This window comes from Bombus terrestris, chromosome 1 (assembly GCF_910591885.1).
Source record: "Bombus terrestris chromosome 1, iyBomTerr1.2, whole genome shotgun sequence".
Lineage (NCBI taxonomy): Eukaryota > Metazoa > Arthropoda > Insecta > Hymenoptera > Apidae > Bombus > Bombus terrestris.
In genome coordinates, this window is record NC_063269.1 from 16090197 (window position 1) to 16113308 (window position 23112).

A 23112-nucleotide genomic window follows, 5' to 3' on the forward strand; every position below is an offset into this window, starting at 1 on the left:
ACCAAAACCAGTGAAAATAACTGGTCTTGAGAAAGTACTTAATAATAGAATATCTTTATATTTATTGATTTATTACTTTCTTACAGAAGCAATTCCACGTTATCCATTTAGAATCATGATCCTTAAACGAGGGTTGACACATTCATAAAATTGTAGAACCAGTCAGTTTGACTGCCGTGGTATTTCTAGCGTTAGCATCTAACGATCGATCCGGAATTTTCCTGATAACCGATATCATCGGTAAGAATTTTAAAAACGCGTAGCAAGTTGTACAAAACGAGGAAAATTGTTAATTGGGGTTCGATAAACAGATTGCAGGACCCTTTTACATTTTGACAAATACCAGTCATTCTGACTGGTATTGGTATGAGTAGCCTTGATACAAAATTATTTTCATAGTTTGAATACATAAAAAACAAAATAAAATTCATTATATTATTCCTTTAGTTATCGTTACGAAAGTCATTACATCATAAAATATAACACGAAGTGGGAATTTGAAAATAAAATTGTAAAACCAGTCGACTTGACTGATGTGGTAGTTCTACTGTTAAAGAAAGTGTGGAAAATTCGAGTTACGATAAATGACAAATAACTTAGGACTTATCGAAACTTTGAGGAGTTTTAATATTCGGATCAGGTCCGAGGTGATTCGCATGTGACGCCATATATACAACACAGATTCGAAGCGATTCAAAGATTCTACACTGAGTTTGGGTCGCGGTCGAACGAACGAAGAATCATCATCCTGGTCTCGATTTTAAAGGGGTATGACGTCAGTGATCCGGCGTGGGCTGACTTTTCTTTCTTTCTCCCTCCATCGCTTCTATGTAATCCTCTGCCTCTTTCGTTATGTGCGGCTATCTCTGTCTTTCTGGTGTTTCCGTGGCGCGTTCGATCGTGGAACGAGGACTGGCCTGGCAAAGCCTCCGGGCAGCTGTCGCCTTGCGATCCTTTCCATATAACGATCTTTCCTCCGGTCTCGACATTTTTCATATAGCCCCTGTCGACTTTCTACCGACTGGAAGCCGGTCGCCGGAGAAAGAGAGAGGAACGACACGCCGCCGTGGTGTAACGAATTTTAGTCGAGCGCATCTCTTGCAACGACTCGCGAAAGGGAGCGATGGATTCGCTGTAAATTTACTAGAAATTCTTTCTGTAAATCATCATTGCTTCCATACAATGCTGTTCTTACGATTTAGCTTTTAGAAGTTAGTTTCTCGATATTTCTTTCGTCTGACGTATGGAGTTGTCGTTTTGCTTTTCACACGTCCTTAGTGACTCTGCATTACCTATGTTGGAATAAACAAAAATTGTTGATTGAATTAGGCGTGGAATATGTATCTCTTTGATTTTCATCTATTAGGTTTCTTTCGTCTTATAAGGAAATAATAGGCGCACAATTATATTAGTTTATTAAATTATGCACGAAGATGATAATAGAAATAGAACAAAATGGATCATACCTAATTCAATAAAATAATATAAAACAGAAATTGTCGTTCATCTATTATCATCTTATAAAACGAAAGAAATTTTTCGGACAAGCTAATACAACAGTGCACCTTCATACAAACGTGAAACCAAGTCTGTGAAATATCGTGGTGTTTATCTCAACAGAACAAAATGTATTCGGCACGTAATTCGATAAAATAATATAAAACAAAAAATGTTGCGCGTCTATTATTTCCTCATAAAACGAAAGAAACTTTTCGGACAACCTAATATGCAGTTCTGATTTTAGAATATTATTGATTGGTATATAGCATTTCTGTGAGAATAGATCATCAACATTAATTATTGAATTAGGACGTGATCGTAATGATTTAAGTGTGTAATTCTCATCTTTGATTTTGATCTACGGAGTTCACACTCCATTTTACAACTGAATTCTTGCTTTTGAATCACTGTCAATAAATCTAAATTATGTGTGTACGAATTCGTTGTTATTCCTATTGTTGTTGCTCGAAGGCAGTTGATCAAGTCGAAGACACGAAATTCAACAACTGTATATTTTCTACGACTAACTGTATGTATCTATCTGTCAGGAGAAATGGATATTGTTTGACGCATGAAGTATTTATAGAATCAACAGCGTTAGTATTGGTGTTTATTTATCATTCAATGCAATAAGTTCGCTAGCCTTTCGTTAATGCATGAATTTTAAAGAATGTTTATAAAAATTATTAAAAGATTGTGAAGATATGGATATTTGAATTTCTTAACGAAAGATAAGTATATTATATAGAAAAATGGGATTGATAGATAATTTTTAATTAGATAATTAACTTATCGTTAGCTATCGAGCTAATAAAACATTTAAAAAAACATTGAAAACCTTTTCAAATACGTAACGATTCTTTTTGTGAAGAATATTCGAATTCCTGGGGGGGTCGGAAGCTCGCGAATGCCAGGATCGCGACGATCTCTTCGAGGCTGCTTTTCTACCAAGCAAACCTGCATCCATCCGACGCACGATCGGATTTCAGAGCGCAACTCTACGTGGGAATGTGGATGCACGTCGATTTCACGTGTAACCCGCCGCAAGGCGTACCAACCGGTCGCTTCGGCTAACGTTACGCGTGGAAACCGCGGTGCATTGCTTTTCCTTTGTCCATAGAAAAGATCTATATTTTCAATCTCAATTTTTCCAAACACTTTTGACCCTTCAAAGTCTCACAAAATGGCACGCAATAATTATTTTCTTATTATCAAAATTTGAAATTTTGTCCACTACGTGCTGTTAACAACACCTTTGGAATTCTACAACTTTTAAAATTGAAATTCAACGTTTCGGTGACTTCTACGGTGTCTACGAATAGTATCGTATCCTTATTTTTCAAAGAATTCTTTTTTTCACTTTCACAGTATCAAACTTTTGTAACCATAGGAAACTCCTATTAATTGATACGAAGTTTAATATATTTGTATCTAATGAAGTATTAGTTGTCCGGAAAGTGTCTTTCTTTCGCAAACGTGTTTTTTACAACACCTTCATACAGACGTGAAACCAAGTCTGTGAAATGTCGCGGTGTTTATCTCAACAGAGCAAAATGGATCGTACGTAATTCGACGAAATAATATAAAACAAAAAACCTTGTGCGTCTATTATTTTCTCATAAAACGAAAGAAACTTTTCGGACGATCTCATAGAGTGTATATACTATAATATAAATAGATACAATGACGAAGAAATACTTTGTTAGTCATTGAATATCCGCCCTACAGAATATACGACGCGTATATTTCCATAATTTCGATCACTGGGGAACGTGTGTCACGCGCGATTGAGATGGTCCATCAATATCCATAGCCATTCTCCAACTTTCGCATAAAATCATCAAACTGCAGAATCCGACATCCACGCGATAAAGACAGCGATAAAAACGCCGCAGTTAGGAGCACATCACGCGAAAGTATTCGCGCACCGACGATTATCGATCCACGGCAGACGCGTTCACGTATTCTCGTAGGAAGTTCGCGCAGGATACTCCAGTCAGGGGCAGCTCTCGAACAAATAGCGACTTCCGCGTTCGTTCCACGACGCCAACAGCGGCGACGACGACGACGACAACGACGACGACGACGACGATGAAGAAAAGCAAGTAGCTAAAGAAGCAGAGGAAGAAGTAGAAGAAGAAGAATAAGAAGATAACGGCGAGAAATGCTTGCGCGTGTAATGAAACCGTGCCACCGTTTCTCGATGGTGCCGACAAAAACTGGTCGCCATCCGCGATCCCAGCGACGTACGCTCGCTGCTCTACGTTGCTTGATGAGGATTCGATGATGCACGCACGCCGTGTCGAGAATGCAAATTGCCTCTTAAGATCGATAATCGCGCCGGTTGCCGACCGAAGAGGCGGCGGACTGCCTTCGAACGAGGTCTCGATAAGATCGATAGGACCGCTCTCTCACAGCTCGATACCAGAGGCTGCTGGCTATACGGATCGTTACTCGATCATCTTACTTCGAGAACGTGTTCTTACTTTGTTGTAATATCGCGTCGAATTTATTAAGGTCCCCCGGACAAGATTTACACGTCTAATGATACGGTGTGTGGGTACTTTGTAATTATAGGGAGCCGTTGCGCCAGGTTTCTCGGCTCCCCCGGTATATATTGTTGCGCAGGATATTGTACGGTTGACCCTTCAACGACGTTGCTGTACAATTCTATAGGCTGAGAAGTCCGACAAGTAAAGAACGAGGTTGGAGATGTATTCATCCGAATGTTGTTCGCAGTCGGGGAAATCGCTTATTTTATTCGAATTCTGTTCTGTTAATATCGGCACAGAACGCTAGGAATTGTCAATGAACGAATAGATTTCTCGAGATGATCTTACAGTGACACACTGACGTCTTTCATGACTCCACCGGAATACCGGTTTTAGTTACTCCATTGCAAAGTATTTAATTGCAAATGAAAAGCTCTTTTAACTTGTTTCGGCCATTTGAACTTTATTGCTTTAAGCTGCACGCTTGAAAGTATTTTAGGGAATTTTTGCAGAATTTTTTGTATATACAAAATGTGCGAAATTCACACCACATCTGAAAGACCACTATGCGAAGCAGTTCGAATAAATAGCATGCCACGTCAAAGTTACTATCTTTGTCAGATATGCATGTACGATTATTTTTATTGGAATTTAGGGTCTTGAAAATTGGAAGTAAAAATATCTGATCTAAACCCCATGCTTACATGTTGTCTACCATACTATTGTCATGTCTTATTGTCTGCCTTCGTTCTGTTTGGTTGGCAACTAAGTGATTGCGGATTTTGTCATTACCACCTAATTACTATCTTTGTCAGATATGCATGTACGATTATTTTTATTGGAATTTAGAGTCTTGGAAATTGGAAGTAAAAATATCTGATCTAAACCCCATGCTTACATGTTGTCTACCATACTATTGTCATGTCTTATTGTCTGCCTTCGTTCTGTTTGGTTGGCAACTAAGTGATTGCGGATTTTGTCATTACCACCTAATTACTATCTTTGTCAGATATGCATGTACGATTATTTTTATTGGAATTTAGAGTCTTGGAAATTGGAAGTAAAAATATCTGATTTAAACCCCATGCTTACATGTTGTCTAGCAAACTATTGTTATGTCTTATTATCTGCCTTCGTTCTATTCGTCATTACCACCTAATGACAAAATCCGCGATCACTTAGTTGCCAACCCAACATTCTGACATCTTCCTCCTGCGGTGTGTTGCCCATGAAAAAAGCCAGAGTGGAATTACTTGAACCCGGGTCGTGGCACGCCGTGGTATGCTACTTGTGGTGTGTAAAACGTCGACTGGTTAGTTGCCCTTGCTACGTTAATCTCTTCCTGATGCTCGTGAGTAATCATATCGTTGGACGCTATCAATTGTAGTTGAGAATTTTTAGGATATACTGGGTGATTCGAGACGATGAGATAGCGAGATTTGTTGTCGGCGATGATAGTCAGCGAACACGAATGGGGATCGATGTCTGGATGAACGTCAGACTTCCAACGAATTAATTGGACAGGGTTGTGGAATTTTCCTTTAGATTTAGTTCTTCAGCATGTAATGGACGCAAGAAGTTGCATTACTCGTTTTAGAAGCGTTTTATTCTTCAATTTAATTGAGCATAATGTTCTGACGAATTATATCTGGCGGTACATGTACTGTCGACCATAAGTATTAGGACACCGACTGACTGATGCATAGCACGAATTAAATGTTTTTCATTAATCTTACCTTCCAGTCATTTTATTATATTCGGTTGGAAACTAAATGATTGCGGATTTTGTCAATACCACCTAATGGCGAAATCCGCAATCACTTAGTTGCCGACCTAATAGATCTATTTGTTGTTCCATTCGCATTGTATCTACCTTATAACGTAAATTATTATTTATTTTATTTATCGTTGCTTAATCCTTGCCTTTCGCCTTTGGACGAGCTTTCGGTTTTACCTCTCTTATGTCTACCTGCCCTCTTTTCCACTCTATTCTATCGCACTCCCTTAGTTATTCTACCTCTAAAAACTAAAACTAGGAACTACGAATTAAATAACGTCAATTATTGTATAAAATAAAATTTGTTAGAGTTTTTCAATAGGTAAATATAGCCAGTAATTGCTCCAATATTTATGGTCGGCAGTGTACATATTTGGTTGTCCGAGAAGTTTCTTTCGTTTTATGAAATAATAGACGCACAATGCTTTTTGTTTTATATTATTTTGTCGAATTACGTACGATTCATTTTGTTCTGTTGAGATAAACATCGCGATATTTCACAGACTTGGTTTCACGTTTGTACGAAGGTGCACTGTTGTATTAGGTCGTCCGAAAAGTTTCTTTCGTTTTATAAGCAAATTAGGGAGGCGCAATACTTTCCGTTTTATATTATTTTATTACGCCAGAAAAATTTACTTATAATTCTCAATGAGAATTGATCGTAAAATACATCCAAATAAAAAGTTTTGGACACTTGCAGCAATTTGGTTAAAAGGTCGATATTTTTGTCATATTTTTAAAGTTGCAAGCGAAAAACGTCTCTATAGATACTATTGTTCTATTAAAAAATTGAAGCAAGGATTATACCTGCCAGTTCCATGAATTTGATATCGATACTTTATAAAATCTATGTATTAGGTCGTGCGAAAAGTTTCTTTCGTTTTGTAAGGAAATAATGGGTGCACATTTTCTGTTTTATATTATTTTATCGAATTACGTATGATCCATTTTGTTCTACCAAAATAAAGATCACGTGTCTGTAAAAGAAAGACACTTTTCGGCCAACCTAATAAGAAACGTTTGCGAAAGAAAGTCACTTTCCGGACAACCTAATACATGCGTATAAATGTAATGCGAATGTGACAGTTGAAAATCGTTTTGTGATGATACGTTTCCTCGATATTGTATTATCGTACACAAGCATCTGTTATCGATAGTATATCTCTGTGGTGATGTATAATGTACGATGTAAAATATTCAGGACTGCTTAGTTATTGATTATTCGGAATATCTTCATAACTAGTTTCTCTAGGAAATGATGGAGCAGTCGTTAATTTTCGGACCGAACGAAGCATCGTCGATGTCTGGAAAGACAGCAACATTACTTCTACGAGATCTCTCGTCGAGCGAGGGAAATTCTTCGAAACGTAGCTCATCGCAACTTGTTTGCAAGTCCATGATATAAACGTTTCTTCCGCTTAATACTAAATTCCAAACGTCTCAAATAATATGTATCCTTCGTGTTCGCGAGTTTTCTCGAATAAGAAAGTTCTCCGAGCATGTACCCAAGAATACATGTTCGCGAATTTCAAGAAAACGTTCGCAATATCTTGGCGTCGAAAGAGGAAAAGGATTTCTCGCGTGTACCGTTGCGCGCACGCCACTACTTTTGGCAACGAAAAACCACATCTCGCTATCGACCAGCGCTGTTCGATATTTGGGACGAGGCTGACCGGTTGCTGCCAAATTTTTTCTCCTCCATTCGTCGGTAAATTTCCGGGTGAACGCTGCCGTCGTGGCAATAGCGAAATCGGTTTCGAGATCGTTTCTTCAAGTACCGTCTTTCCTTTCATGCGTTATAGTTTAAACGACATCATAAAGTAGAACATTTTGCGTTATTTATATCGATTAATTAAAAACCCAGGTTTTATTAAAATATTCTTCGTTAGATCTCGAAACCTTTCAAAAATTAACGTAGTGCAACAAGAAGCTGTTTATTGCATATAAATATTCAATTTATAAATATCTCTATCATTGATTATTATCTACGATCGATTTAGCATAGATTCCATTGCTGTTGATCGCGATATCATCTAATAGAAACTTTTATAAAAATAGTCGTATGTTCTAAAAAACAGTGGCATATTCCAATGATCTCGAAACTCCGTGATATATTCAGTGACTGTTCTGAGGACAAAAATGGGTCCGTACGATGCAGCGAGTTTTCACCGTACAGTTTCGAGTCACGTTGATATCGACCGTTAGAACGAGCCCTTCTAACTTATTTAAGGTATCTCGATTCCCCATCGATGTTGTCTATTCTATTCGCGACGCCGAGCCGCGAATACTATCTGTCCGGCCGCAGTAGAAATAGAATGCCGGTTGAATGGCATTTGACGGTCCTCTAATCGAGTGGAAATTCCGAATTAGAACGTTGGATCGACAGGGGGTGGAGCCCCGTTGCCCATTAGCCGAGCTTTTATTCGGCCGTTCTCGTTAGCAGAAACTACCGATCGACGCGTTTTGAATGATTAATGAGTCGAAAACGGTCCGGTTCGTCTTTTGCTGGATTTCGGTGCCATCCGATTTATACCTCGCCACCATGTCATTTTGTCCACGTATCTTTTTATGCGAATAGCCGAGGCTATGGTTATAAATGCGTGTTTCGACCAATCAAACATCCGACGACCAAAATGCATCTAATCAATCTTATTATGTCGTTTATGCGAATAATATCACATATATTAAAATATGCAATCACTTTTTAATTTACGTGAAAGAAAGTGTATGCTTCCTTTAAAAATTTGTTGAACCTCTTTAACATTTCTTTTAGCTCCTCTTCTCTGTCCGCCATCAGCACAATATCGTCTGCATATGTTAGTATCCACACTTTTCTTTCTTCTACCACTATGCCCCCAGCTTGTGAAAGAAAGTGTATGTATAAAAGAACAGTTGAAATCCTAACAGTTGGATTATGTTAGTGAATTAACACTAGGACTATCGATAGTTAACACGAAGCTATTTTTACCAAAACCAGCCAAAACGATTGGTCTTGGAAAAATACGTAATAATAGAATATCTTTATATTTATTGATTTATTACTTTCTTATAGAAGCAATTTCATGTTATGTAGTACATTTTTCGTATTATTAATCTATCTGGGATTCTGATCCTTAAACGAGGGTCGAGACATTCATAAAATTGTAGAACCAGTAATTTTGACTGCCGTGGTATTTCTAGCGTTAGCATCTAACGATCGATCCGGAATTTTCCTGATAACTGATATCATCATATCGAATGATACGCGGTAGGTAAAAAGGTATGGCAAGTTGTGGAAAACGAGGAAACTGGTTAATTGGGGTTCGATAGACAGATTGCAGGACCCTTTTACACTTTGACAAGCACCAGTCATTTTGACTGGCATTGGTATGAATAGCCTTGATACAAAATCATTTTGAGTTTGAATACATAAAAACGAGATAAAGTTCATTGTATTATTCTTTTAGTTATCGTTGCGAAAGTCATTACATCAAAAAATATAACACGAAATAGGAATGTTAAAATAAAATTGTAAACCCAGTCAATTTAACTGATGTGGTAGTTCTACTGGTAATAAGAAAAGCTGATAGCTTTTTAGCAGCTAGCTAATGACATTTATCGTTATTCGAGCTGTCTTATCCGCAGATCTGTTCGGCTAAACGAGCTTCGTGAAAACGATAATTCGTCAGTAAATGCGTCCACAATAATCACAAGAGTGTCTCAAAAACTAGTACAAGTATGTGGAAAAAAGATTAAGTCGGTGGAACGAGGCTGATCGATTGTTTCAGATGCAAAACCATTACGTAAGTGTGGAAACAGAGGTGTTTTCGCGAACGCGCCGACTGAATTATTTTGGGATCTGCGACGCGGTTTATCCTCTCTTCAGCTTTTAGGATCGTTCGAGAGTTTCGAAGCTCTGTCATTTTCAAATCAACCGTATTTTTCCATCGTTGAAAGATTTGTCAAGTTTGTAGGAAATCTAAGGCAACCTTTGTCAATACGCATAATTTTTCTCCTTCCAATTTTATGCCGAAGAATTTGTTAATACGTTAAAAGTTCTTTTGTTTGTTGAAGGAAGAGCAGGATCGAGGAATAAAAATTCGAAGATCATAAGAGGATTAAAATCTAGACCTATATGCAGCTCGAATCGAGAAGCGCGGAGATTCAATTTGATTTATTATGTTAAAGCTATACGTAATGATATGCTAACGACTTTATTAGACGAGATGCCTCAGCTGAGATACATAGTTTAAATGATGAGATGGAAATGTACGAAGAGAAGGTGTGACCATTCGTGCTTTTATTTCGCTATAAATCTAATCTGAACAGCTTAGATGTTTAAGGGTTAGTTAAAGGGAGGAATACACGGGGAGCATTGGGGAAATCAACGAGGGATGACAAGAACAAAGGGATTCATTTCCACAATTTCACTTTTCCAGGTTGGGATAACATCGACTATTCCATTAAAACTTCAACATTGATTCTATCAATCTTCTACTTCCATACACTGTGACAATCAATGACGCTAATGTCATTCGAGTATTAACTATTATTACACGACATATGTACCTACTTATACGTTTCTCTAATTATTCCTTGCCTGTGCTTCTTTATTTTTCAAATATTCGATGTTATTGAATTTTTCTACAAACAGAAAAATTCTACTTCAGGATATTTAAGACAAGAAATTAAGTTTATATACAAAAATGCCATTTGAGTTTTACTTTTCAAGTTTCAACTACTTAATTTTACGCTATTCGAAGACGCGGATAATACAAAATAGCAGTTCCAGTGTTAAATAGCGTTTTATCGATCGAAAATTCGTGTGTTCAAGTAAGACATTACACAGCGTAGTGTTGGGTTGGCAACTAAGTGGTTGCGGATTTTCTCATTACCGCCTAATGACAAAATCCGCAATCACTTAGTTGCCAACTCGATATATCTACTAGTCGATCGTATAAAACGAAAGATATCGATGATTGCTCATCGATATGCCGGACGATAATGCTACCTTTCGACGTGGCAGTTTCTCGATGCTTTGTATAAACACAGCTAGCAACAGTCGGACTAATTAAGCTTAATTACGGTCATCCAAGTCATTAATTAATTCATCGGTGTCGCACCTGCTGATAAATACCTGCAAGAGAATCGAACTTTCTATCGTCTGTTTCTTCGAACTTGAATATCGAATAACGAAAGATATTGTGATCGATTTTTTGGAGCAAAGTAACGATGTAAGACACGGTCGCGAGCAAAACGAGTTGGCTGAATTTTTCCTGGCAACGTTCGTACCGGCCTGTATATCGGAGATTGACATACTTCTTGCGAAGTAGGTAACTCGAAAGGAGACTTTAAATGTATTCCGTGCTTTATAGAATCAGTAAATATCATGCAGACGTTATACTTGGAACGCTCGTCAGTTGTAAACGCCAGTTTAAAGGAAATTTATAATCCACTTAGAAGTTGCTCAATGTTTGTGTACATTGCAAGATAAAATAGAATAATTATTGTGATCTTTATTGTCGAATAAGTGTTTGGTCATTCCATGTTCTGATAATCCTCGTTATACTCCAAATTGTTATAACGCACCTAGAATGCAGTCGTAATGATAATGAAATTAATCGATCATCTGTCTTAAACCAGTACTTAAAAACCAGTCGTTAGAAGCGTAAGAACTAGTTAGATAAAATTAGTGAAAAGTATTTACGTGCTCGTGCAGTAGTTAATTACTCGTACAATTCGTAGGACTAATTAATCAACCCCTCCTTCATCTCATAATTATTATGAGATACATAAGTTCCTAAAAACGCATCTGAATATTTTTGCCACGATTGTTTATCAAAAAGAAGGTGCGTGGTATATGGAGTTCTATTAAACATATACTGTACGTAGTTACACTGATAGCAGTGTCATTAGCCCATAGATATGTTAGAATATCTAATGAACTGTATCTACGAAATTACATTTCAAATAATTTTCCATACCATACATAGTCTCAGAAAATATTTCAGACGATTACTGTATCGCGACTGGAGTATCGCATACTCACTGTATACAACAATCATTGGATCGCAAATTACTATAAATCGCCTATAGAGACAAAAGGGTTAATATATAATTATTATGAGATACATGAGTTCCTAAAAACGCATCTGAATATTTTTGCCACGATTGTTTATCAAAAAGAAGGTGCGTGGTATATAGAGTTCTATTAAACATATACTGTACGTAGTTACACTGATATCAGTGACATTAGCCCATAGATATGTTAGAATATCTAACGAACTGTATCTACGAAATTACATTTCAAATAATTTTCCATACCATACATAGTCTCAGAAAATATTTCAGACGATTACTGTATCGCGACTGGAGTATCGCATACTCACTGTATACAACAATCACTGGATCGCAAATAATTATAAATCGCCTTATAAATCGTAGGGACAAAGGGGTTAATATCTAAACAGCAGAATATTTGTAAAAAGTGTGGCACCTCTAGTTTTATCGATTACAAGCACACGTATCCCGCGTACGCAGAGAAGAGACACCAAAAGTGACGAACACGCCGGCTAAACGTTACCCAATGGAGGCAGATCGATCTTTTCTTCTACCGGTTCCGCTCCCTTCCCCCTGTCTCTCCCCCTTTGTGCCGCCTCTATTCCATAGGTCTGTTCCCCGTGTAATTCGTATTCCACGGCAGTTGTATCCCGGATCGCCTGCAGCTCGAGCGCGCGTCTCAGTGTATTTCAACGGCACGTCGGATAGTTAGTCGATGATGTCGGACGACTAATGCGCCGGAGGAAGTATCGACGTGTCTCCGCCGTGAGCCCCTTGCACGTGTTTCCACCCTTTTTCCAATTTTCCAAGCTTACTTCTCTACCGTTACCGCTACTACTATTGCTACTGCTACTGCTACTGGATGCTGATGTCGAGCGCTGCACGCTGTACCGCTGCATCGTCTCTGTTCTCGTCCGTATCGTTCTACTACTCAGCGTCCCTGTGTATCGAGATCGACGAGATGCGCCACCGATGAGACATTCCGCGGTTGGGGAGATGGGAAAGCGAGCTTTGTTTCAGCCGCGTTCGCCAGACGGGTTTTCACCATACATTCCCACTACCTTCTCGGATTACATAGATTTCGGAGGGAGAACGTGCACGAGGAAGACGTGGACTTTGAAAATTTCTTACGAAGGAGTTGGTTGAAGTGCGATCGAAGGTTTGTGCATGGGGAGGAAACGGTGGTGTTTTGGGTAGCGCGCTTCTCTTTTTCGGGTTCAGTGTTTGTCGATCATCGTGAAATATATCGTGAAAGTACACCTTCGATGCTGTGTTGGAGTACGTGGATTTCGCAGGCAGAACGTGAAATTGACTGAAGCGAAGCCCCGTGAAGAGTTGTGTTTGCAGAGGAAACGTTAGTGTTCTCTTTCTTTCCTTTTCTTCTTCTTCCCGGAGAGTAGTGGGTGTTGTTAATAGTCAAATATATCGTGGAAATACAACTCTACAATTGGATTATACAAATCTTGGAAGGAGAAAGTAAATGAGGAAGATGTGCACTTTGAAAATTTTGTATCAAGAGATTAGCTGAAGCCTCACGTATGTCTTGTGGTATGATGTCATTTTTCTTTCTTTCTCCTCCTTTGAAAGCTTCTTTCTTACGACCGTTCGATGCTTGTCGACGATCATAAAATACTTTTATTTATATCGAATTATATTAAATGGAATGTTGATATTTCTCGTGGTGTGATATCTTTCTTTCTCTTACTACTTCTTTTACGAATATTCAATGATTATCGGTATTCGAGAAAAATTCTTAAGATTCTTAGCTTCACGTTTATATCGTGACGTTCGAAGATAAGGGAAACTGGATAAAATTACGAAATGACGACAAGTATGTGGGGATGATCGCGAAAGGAACAGGACCCGAAAACGTCTACTTCAGGGTCGATTAAAACGACGGTCTAACGTGAAACCATACTCCAAGAAGATGTTGGAGTTCGGTGACGAGGGTAAACTTAGCAAGACGTGGAAATTAGGGAACATTGGAAAATCAATGTTGAAACCGTTCTTGCATTCCCACCTATGTATAGCACTCTACATTCTACGTCATAATCCTTTTATTTGTTTGGTTCGACACGCGATTTCTCACAAATCAACGTAGTCTCTAAAAATAGGTGATATCAAGGTGATGTTAATGCGTTACACGGAACCGCGTGTCGCATCGCGTTATTACCGAAGCATGTAACGCTCCCGTTTTGCACGACATTATCTCTTTTTGTACTTACTTCCATATTATCATTACGCGTTAAAATATCCGCCAAACAGATTTTTATATCAATGAGCGTGTATAAGATTTTTAAATCTTCGACTCATTCTGCGATAAAATATAGACAGGAATATCATTTGTCCATTAACGAACATTTGATATGAGAAACTTGAAAACTTTGGCACAACTTACACTTAGAGGCTCTCAAAGATATATTTGTAAATATTCATATTAATGCACAACGAAACAACTTAGTGCCTATTGTTTTTATTTAAAAAAGGGAAACTTATCTCAGCAAACATCCGAGGAAGCAGCTGTTGCACAACTGTTTTGTTAGCCAAAAATGTCGTTCTTCCTCTTGATCTTCTTCTTAATAGATCAGTGTAAGAAGAATTTCACCTAGTCTCAAGTTAATGATTATCATCGACAGCTAAATAGCTGAAATGCGTTTGATTACTTGTGGTTTGTGTTCATATTACTTTCCATAACTCGAGAAGGAGGACGAATCGACCCATGGTGCATATAACATTTTTTATTCAGAAGAACTTGCCATGCATGTTGGCAAAGTTTGTCGATTTCATTCTACAACTTCAGTGTAATTTCCTTTTTTCCCCACTATCTTCTGTCTCAACGTTAGCTCTGTCTTTCCATCGTCGCGTTTCTTTCGACTTTTCGGCTAGCACCGATTGAACAAACGCAGTTGGTGTTCATGTGCATCGAATTGGCTGCGGTGCAACTGCAGCCGCGCGAAGGGTGAGGCGGAAGGCACGCATATTTTCGAGCGTGACGCACCTTGGACGCTGGGCTTGGCTCACCGGTCGACAGAGAGAGATATCGGACCGCTTTGTGCACAAGCGTGCAAAGCCGCGTTCACAAGCCCAGCTCTGGCCGAGAGGAGTCGTCGCGGATCTGGTTCGTCTGGTTCTTTCGGTGCAGTTTGAAAACCACGGGGAACGAAGAAGTGGTTGCCTCCTATCGGATTAGGTCGTTAAGTTGAGAGAGTAATGGTCAGTGTAACGTCCAGGGTTAATGGTTCGAGTGATCAACACAGCCTCGAGAACTCTCTCGAAATCTTTTCATTATTACGTACTAATAGTTGTTGTTCGTTGATATACCTTTTTATGCAACATGTCCATACATGTGTCACGCAACTATTTTCCCAGTGTGTTGCGAAAGATTATCATCTTCGAAAGTGGATCTTAGTTTATAAAAATTTCAGAAGACCTGATTTCTAGACAATATATATCACTATTCGTAATAAGACATAACACAAAACGATTTGCATCGATTAGCACTTTGACTGCCACGCCGAAATCACATGTTTCGCTCAGGACGCCACGGGAGTATTTTTATTATTCAAAGCATATAATGGCAAAGTAATAATAAATTGATGATGTAAGACAACATTCTTCCCCAATGGACTGTTTTTCTTATTGGTGGTCACGGGTGACGCCTTGCTAACAGTTGACGGCGACATATTGTAACAAGGCTCCGTTTATTTCAACGAACCATTCGCATTTGTTATTTCGTCGCAAGCAAAACGTCCAGAATATATTGTTGAATCGTGTAGAAGATATTAGTAAACAGTATTTGCTCATTCTATATGTAACAGTATGGTATATTCAAACTTCAATCATATGATTACAAAGCAGCGTTTACGATTATTTTCTAAGGTGTGTTTATAATAATATTGGTAGATTACCCCTGAAAGATACGGATGCAAACACGGTGCACCGTTAGATGCAATATTTGTTCTCATTTTTTTTTTATTGATGTTCTAATAAAAATGTTTAATTGTTCAATGGAGTATCAGATTTTAGGATGGCACTCGAAGTGCACCTTACACGATGCCATTCACCAAAGCCGTCAAATATATTTATTCGACAAAGATCGCGACACGAAATGCAGAAGAAACGTTCCTGGCACGAAAATTTTGCAGAGAGTGCTATGAAAAAACGTTAAACAGTGAGGATCAAAAATTGCTAAGAATCGGACCAAAAGGTGACCACCTATTGTCCAGATTGTATCGATGAGCCACATTTATGTTTAAAGTGTTTTAACACAGTGCACCGTTGGATGCAAGATTTGCTCTCATTTTTTTTTATCGATGTTCTAATAAAAATGTTTAATCGTTCAATGGGGCACTTTTTATTTCAAAGTATCTTCTATTTATCGGTCATATTCAAAATGCCCCATCTATCAATTTTCATTCAATTTATACAATTGTAAGTTCAAGCGCTCCGGTCCCGAATGACCACCGTGGCGTCACAGGAGAAACCATAGCCGGTCATCATGACCAACGTGATCAAAGTGTTAAGACGTACGAAAGTTTCACCTTCGATTTTCAGGGATTTCCCTATTTTCCCTACAAATAAATTGCACGCGAGAACGTTCGTCAGACTAATAGTAGTCGCAGAAAACCAGCTCTTCTAGCGCGAGGAGAACTATGTAAGCGGTTCAATTTTATTCATCGTACGTCGTAAGTCTCTGGGTGTAGGTACTCGCGTTGGTCACGGCGATGTATCGCGGCCTAAACGACGCGGTCGTCCATGTTAGATGCGACTGCTAGGCGCCATTAACGTCGAAGCGGTCGCGATCGCCTTTGAATTAACTATAGTATCTCCCTTATTACGCCGTGGTAAAAGTCGTCGCGTAAATAAAATCGCGCTTTCCCTGTGACACGCAACCTATATGTCGTATACTTTCTCGAACGAATCTTCTTCGACGCTGTTGCATTTGGTCGTTTACAGGAACGTTCTGGTCGCATCCGAAACTGGAAAGAAATTAAAGTAAGAAAGATGGAAGAAGGTAAATGAGGAAAAGAGAGAAGCAGGAAGAAATAAAGGGGCAGAACGTAGGATAAAGGCGAAGCGGATACGCACGACGCGTACAAACGGACACGCGAATATACGCGATTATACGCGAGCTATAGGGTGTCCCGTACTTTTCCCTTCCAACTACGTCGGCGTGTTTTGTAAGTAACGTTAAGAGTAAAATGTCACGTAACCACGGGTTCACTTTTTAGCACAAATGCTTTGCCGAGAAATTATAAAACAAATATCGAAAACGAGGTTGCTTATAATTATTCACGAAAGTATTCCAATACTTTTGGACACGTTTTATAAATTTTATGTTACGTGTGTTAGATATACGAAATATTTGTTAATTTCATTAATGCCTTAATGAGATCGAATTATGATGATCAGGTTGGTAAAGTTTGAAGCAAATTTGAAAATATACTTAGAAGATGGAAAATATTTATTGCAATGTCCACGTGGTGTTGAATTCCCAATGAAGCATTTATGGACTTTTCGTTACGCGGCATCTCCCCCTTATTTCTACTTGTACGACATGTTGCTGCAGTTTAAACACACTGAGAAAGTGTGAGACACCCTGTATGTACTGGTGTGTGCGTCCGTTTTCACTGTCTCTTTCTTACTCATCTGTAGAGTATGTAGAGACGGGGCAAGCACACGATTAACCGGCGCGGCGGTTCGTTTTCTGCCGGGAGACTCTTTATACGAGCACGCCGCTCTGCTAACTGGCAACCGGCTACGCTAGCTTAACTGCTTGGCCGAGGAACTAACAGGCGCGAAAGAGACGGAGAAGGAAACGGACGGAGACGAGGAACAGGGCCGTGCTTAAGCACCTTTAGTACCACCAGCCTCGCGATTTCCAAGGGGAATGCACTCGTTCCACGAGCCACGCTCGTTTTACGATACATCCAAGCCTTTTTTTTCCACCGACCTCTCCTTTCTTCTACGGCTGTGCTTTGATCTCGTTCGAACGCTTCGTATATTGGCCTTTTAATTGTGGGTCGTAGAGTGAAGTCGATCAAATCTGTGTCTTGTCTGTGTTCGTATATCGTATTAGAAGAAATGTTTTATTTTCATGTGCCTGACTAACGTTACTCGAGTTTCATACTCAGACTAACGTATGAGACTTGTATCAAAGAAGTAGGTATGTGTATGAATAAATACATAATGCAGGGAAAACAAGCCTTTATCCATATACTTTATCAAAGGCATTGAAATCTCCATAAATACAGCCTTGTAAATCCATAGAATTTCTATGACAAGTTATGAATTGGTTACCTTGGTACTTGTAGTGTTAACAGGCCATAATCCCTTTGATATCAGTTACATTATGAAAAGAGATAAAGTAAAATGGGAAAAAAAGGAACAAGAAAGAAAGGAAAAGGAGGGTTCAGACAGGTTTGAAAAATTAGAAGGAGCGCAACGGTTGCGCACCAATACGTCCATATTTTTCAAATCCCATTTTCTGCTCTGATTATCATATTCCACGCTCAATATCGATATCGTAATCAGCCAGATCCCACCAAGGTGCGATTACAGCTAGTCGAAATCGCATATTATATCTCGTCGATTTAAATTAGCAATCTGCTGTATTCGGATATAGTTATTTCCCATTTCAGTCGAATGATTCTGGCGAGCGTCAGTCGAACGAAATCGTAATTTATTCGCCGGTATTTCCCGCGCCATAGACACACAACGGCTACAAAAAATATTGCCATACCGCTGTATTTATTATAACATTTATGTACTGATTAATTAAGTTCAAACATATTACATTACGTATCATTTAATAGCACTTTCGCACGACTAATCCACCATACGAGCATAGAAAAAATGTAATTCTACGGAAATGAAAGGTAATAAAAAACCGCTTCATAGGAAAATAAGAATATGTGTGGATACTTTTTAAAACCACTGTATGCATATCGATACGTATACTTATACTTGTTGTCGAACGATCAGAAGCTCGCGACGAATTAGTGGAACGAATTAAAAATACAGCGGCAGACCGGGTCGAGTGGAACGAAAGGAGGCTCGTATCGATCCTTCGGGGAGAGCCAGGGTGAAAATAGTTTTTCCTCGTCCCGACGCGAGTGGCAGTTTGACAGAGCGCGCAGTTGATATCTCGCGATGCGAATATTCACGACGTCCGTCCTCTGCTCTACTCTCTCGCTCTGGTACATACTTCGTAGTGGTAGTATGTATGCTCGTCCTCTACGTTTGTCGTCGTGGTCCGTGCACCTGGAACTTGCACGTTACTGGACCCGCAGCGTCGTCCTCGGGTCTTTGACCCCGTTGCATCTGGACAGAACGCGCTAATAATGCATCGGGACGATTATCGTCGGCTGCGCCAACCTCTCGCGATCTTGAGCGCGTCCACAGGCGATTTCTCTCGTCGAACGACTTCGAGTTTCCATCGTGCAAACGATAATACGTAATGCTGGCTCCACACTGGTCAGAACTGCTTGAAGACAGCTCGTCGGCTGGACACAGGTAGGCTTTTCGTGAATAATTCCTTTGAAAAACACAGCCTCCTTGTTTCAAAGATTTGTTTCAAAACTGGACGAAAAACGAAATGGAATATCGCTTAAGTTGACAATTTATATTATTATAATTTTATCAAAAGATGCGTTTAAATCTGAGCTTTATAATCTATCAAGTATTGAAGTTTTATTGGAAATGGAAAGTGCCGTAAGATTTTTCAGTGTATTCTTAGCGGGAAAGACACAATAAGAATTAAAGGACTTAACGATATTCGTATTTCTCCAGGAAAGCAAAATACTCCAACACCTTTAATTTCTCTTTGATATATTTCTTTTTTTTTTTTTTTTAACCCAGTGACCGATTTTAAGATTCCATCGTATCATTTTCATCAAAAGTATCATTTCCTAAAGAAATATTAGTTATTCATTGACGAATAAAAGGCATAACGGACAGAGTAAATATAATTTTTCGCTGATTACAAGCTGCTTGTGAATAACAGTGTGGATCCAGCAAAATTCAAGCCGATTCGTCGAGTTTTGCAATTAGTGGTCGTTGATACGAGGATGGCTCGATGGTAGGGAATAATCGGTGTCTCGTTAGACAGCAATTTTCTCGGTAAACCGGTGCAGTCTGCTGTGTGACAGTTTGGCATTTTTACGTGTCAAGACGGTCGCGTGATATACGCCAAGCTCCTGCAATAATTGCATCCGTTGCTATGCAATGACAGCACAGGCTACAAGTACACGTACGTAAGACTCATCGATAGTTGATGATCATTAAATCTCTCAGTCAGTGAAAATCCCTTTCGAAAGATGTTCTCCGTAATTGATGATCTTTTGATGTTCCAAGTTCTATGTTTCTAGAAATAAATCTTTCATTTTTTTTTAGATGAATCCTATTATGAAAAGGTAGAGTTAGCCAACCAGTTTGGCTTGTGAGATGTTGAAAAATGAAAAAAATGTTACGTACATCATTTGAACTAATTGTAGAAAGCACGTTCCCTTAGATTAAGAAAAACAAATTTAAACGATATTCTCATAGTACATGTATATACAGGGTGGTTGGTAACTGGTGGTACAAGCGGAAAGGGTGTGATTCTACGCGAAAAAAGAAGTCGAAAATATAGAATAAAAATTTTTCATTCGAGGCTTTGTTTTCGAGAAAATCGACTTTGAATTTTCGCTGGGTACGCGTGCACTTTATCACGTCTTGTTATAACGAATCTCACTGTAGATCGTTGTTTCGATGGATATAATCGCAGTTTAAGTTTGTTTTTGCCGTAACGGAAAATTAGGAATACATAATGAAATAATATGAAGTAATCATAAAGTTTATTATTACAAAAATTGCTGAAAATGTTGCCCATTCTGCCGAACACATACTTTTGCTCTTCTAATTAAATTTCTACGAACACTTTCTAAGTTAATTTTCTCGAAAACAAAGCCTCAAACAAAAAATTGTTATTCTATATTTTCGACATTTTTTCGCGTAGAATCACCCCCTTTCCGCTTGTACCACCAGTTACCAACTACCCTGTATATTTGATCGTTGTTGTAGAGATTTCTAGGAAGTAACGATTTGGAAGTCGTTAAAAACTCGGTCAGAATGCATGCATAATAATTAGACTGAGCGAAAAACGATATTCGTATAGACAGGAAAGAACAAGTTTAGAGAGGAATAGAAGCATGCTGACGTTGGATAGGTCGCTTTGTTTAATTGAATTTTTCTGTCGACAATTTTTCCAGTATATTAAAAATCATCTTGCCTCGTTCGCGTGTCGGAGTATCGATCATCGCGACAGGTGTATCGAGTTCCCTCGACCGTTATTTCGATGGAATTTTCGAAAAAAAATCGCCAACAGGAAGGAGACTCACTTCGAACACCGTTTTAACAAATTTTTTCTTTTTTTAATTTTTGTTTCTCCTATTTTTTTTTTTTTCCTTCTTTATTCTCTTCTCGTTGCGGGCTGAAACATATGTATTCGCGGTGCGTCGCGTCGCTTGGACGCTGCGTTTCACACGTGGCCACTCGCGTCGATACACCGTGTCCACGACATTTTTATGTAACCGTCATTTTCGCAGTTTCAGAATGCCAATCGCGGCTCGTTTAATGGCGACGCTCGTACGCGTCCAGAATCGTTTCATCACGTCCGATCTCTGATTGCGTACGATATCGATCGACTACGCCATCCACTCTTCGCAACATCTGTACCGGTTTACTCTTTCTTTACACTCGTTTAGCTATACTGATCAATTCTATGAACTGATAGATACGAAAAAGCAATGATGTACGAATACTTGTAGACATGTTTTATTAATATATTATGTGTCTTACATGAAACGTCTTGAGATTTCATTAGCAGTGTTGTGATACTCTGAAATAAATTTGAATCTATAGAAATTACAATACATTTGGCATAAGTACGTATTTCGCGGAGATCACGAAAGTATTTAAATAGTCAATCATCCATTGTGCCAATGAATATGAATATTCAGTGTTGTCACGCTATTCGTGCGTATTAATATTTTTACCAAATACATGTTTGCAATAAATATCTGTAATTTCTATCTAAATTTTCAGATTGCTTTCAAATTTTATCGGTACGATCATGACAGTCCCTGTCTCGTTGTAATTTTAATGAAATTTCAAAATATTTTGTATAACGCGAACATGATAACTTAGTCAGTGCCAATATTGCGGCAATATTTATGCGTGTAGGGAGTTTAGAGTGGAAAATGTGAACTCGCGTGGAAATTTGTGAAGTGTCAGGATAAAGTCTCCCTGATAATTTTCACGATTGACTGACGAGATCGAATTTAGACGATTGTAAGAGCCATTTTACGAGCAGCGGGCTTAAGAGGATCTGTCGACCTAGATGATTCAATTGGAGCGGCAACTTGAATTTAACGACAATAGACGCGATCGATTTTATTTTCAAATCTTTAAATTCCGTTTATAGGACATCAGAAATTTTCACTTTGACAATTGATAAATTCGTTAATTTTGTTATTAAATATACGGACATCTTTATTCATTTTACCGAACACTTACAAATATTTATTGTTGTAACATTGAGCCATCCATGTATTACCCAATTTTTCTCTTCCTCTTTGATTTTGTTATTAAACACCTGTATATATTTGTCAATTTGCTGAACGTTCAAAAGTATTGTTTATTATAATATTACGTTATTCACGTATTACCAATTCTTTTCAATTTATTTCATTTTGTATTAAATATACACATGTATATCTCTTTCAATATCGCGAACATTCAAAAATATTGAATGTTATAACATTATGACATCGGTATATTACAAAATTTCGTCTATTTGTAAAATACTCGTGTCTTCAGATTCAACAAATATTCTTCCCATCCACGTACTTGTAAAATCAATAAAATTAGATTCACATTTTTTTGATGCTTAACCTTCCGGCCGAAATCGCGTTCTATTTATTTTATTACGTTAAAAACATGTAAAAAATATGCAGGTAAAATTCGCCTGATACCAACGCGTTAATTTCACCGGACCACGCTGTTATCGCGTCGCGGCTTTTGTACTGCGTATTAACATTTTTACCAAATACATGTTTGCAATAAATATCTGTAGTTTCTATCTACATTTTCAGATTGGTTTCAGATGTTATCGGTACAATCACGACAGTCCCTGTCTCGTTATAATTTTAATGAAAAATTTCAAAATATTTTATATAGCACAAACAATGATAATATTGTGGCAATATTTATGCGCGTAGGGAACTTAGGTTGGGAAATACTTTGTTTAGAAAAAGATACGAA

At 38.4% G+C, this 23112-nt stretch overlaps 1 protein-coding gene across 20 annotated transcripts in view; it reads left to right on the plus strand.

Annotated features, from left to right (window-relative positions):
* The window catches only part of LOC100644320 (bromodomain adjacent to zinc finger domain protein 2B), a 214106-nt gene that overhangs the window by 90263 nt on the left and 100731 nt on the right, over positions 1 to 23112 (plus strand). Inside the window, exon 1 of one of the 20 annotated variants that reach the window (XM_048405029.1) lies at positions 16970 to 16988. The exons of 18 other annotated variants lie outside the window; for them this stretch is intronic. The gene's annotated coding sequence lies outside the window, so the exon portion shown is untranslated. Of the gene's footprint in view, positions 1 to 16969; positions 16989 to 19093; positions 19324 to 23112 lie in introns of those variants that run through there. One more of the 20 variants, XM_048405039.1, reaches the window with a different exon arrangement.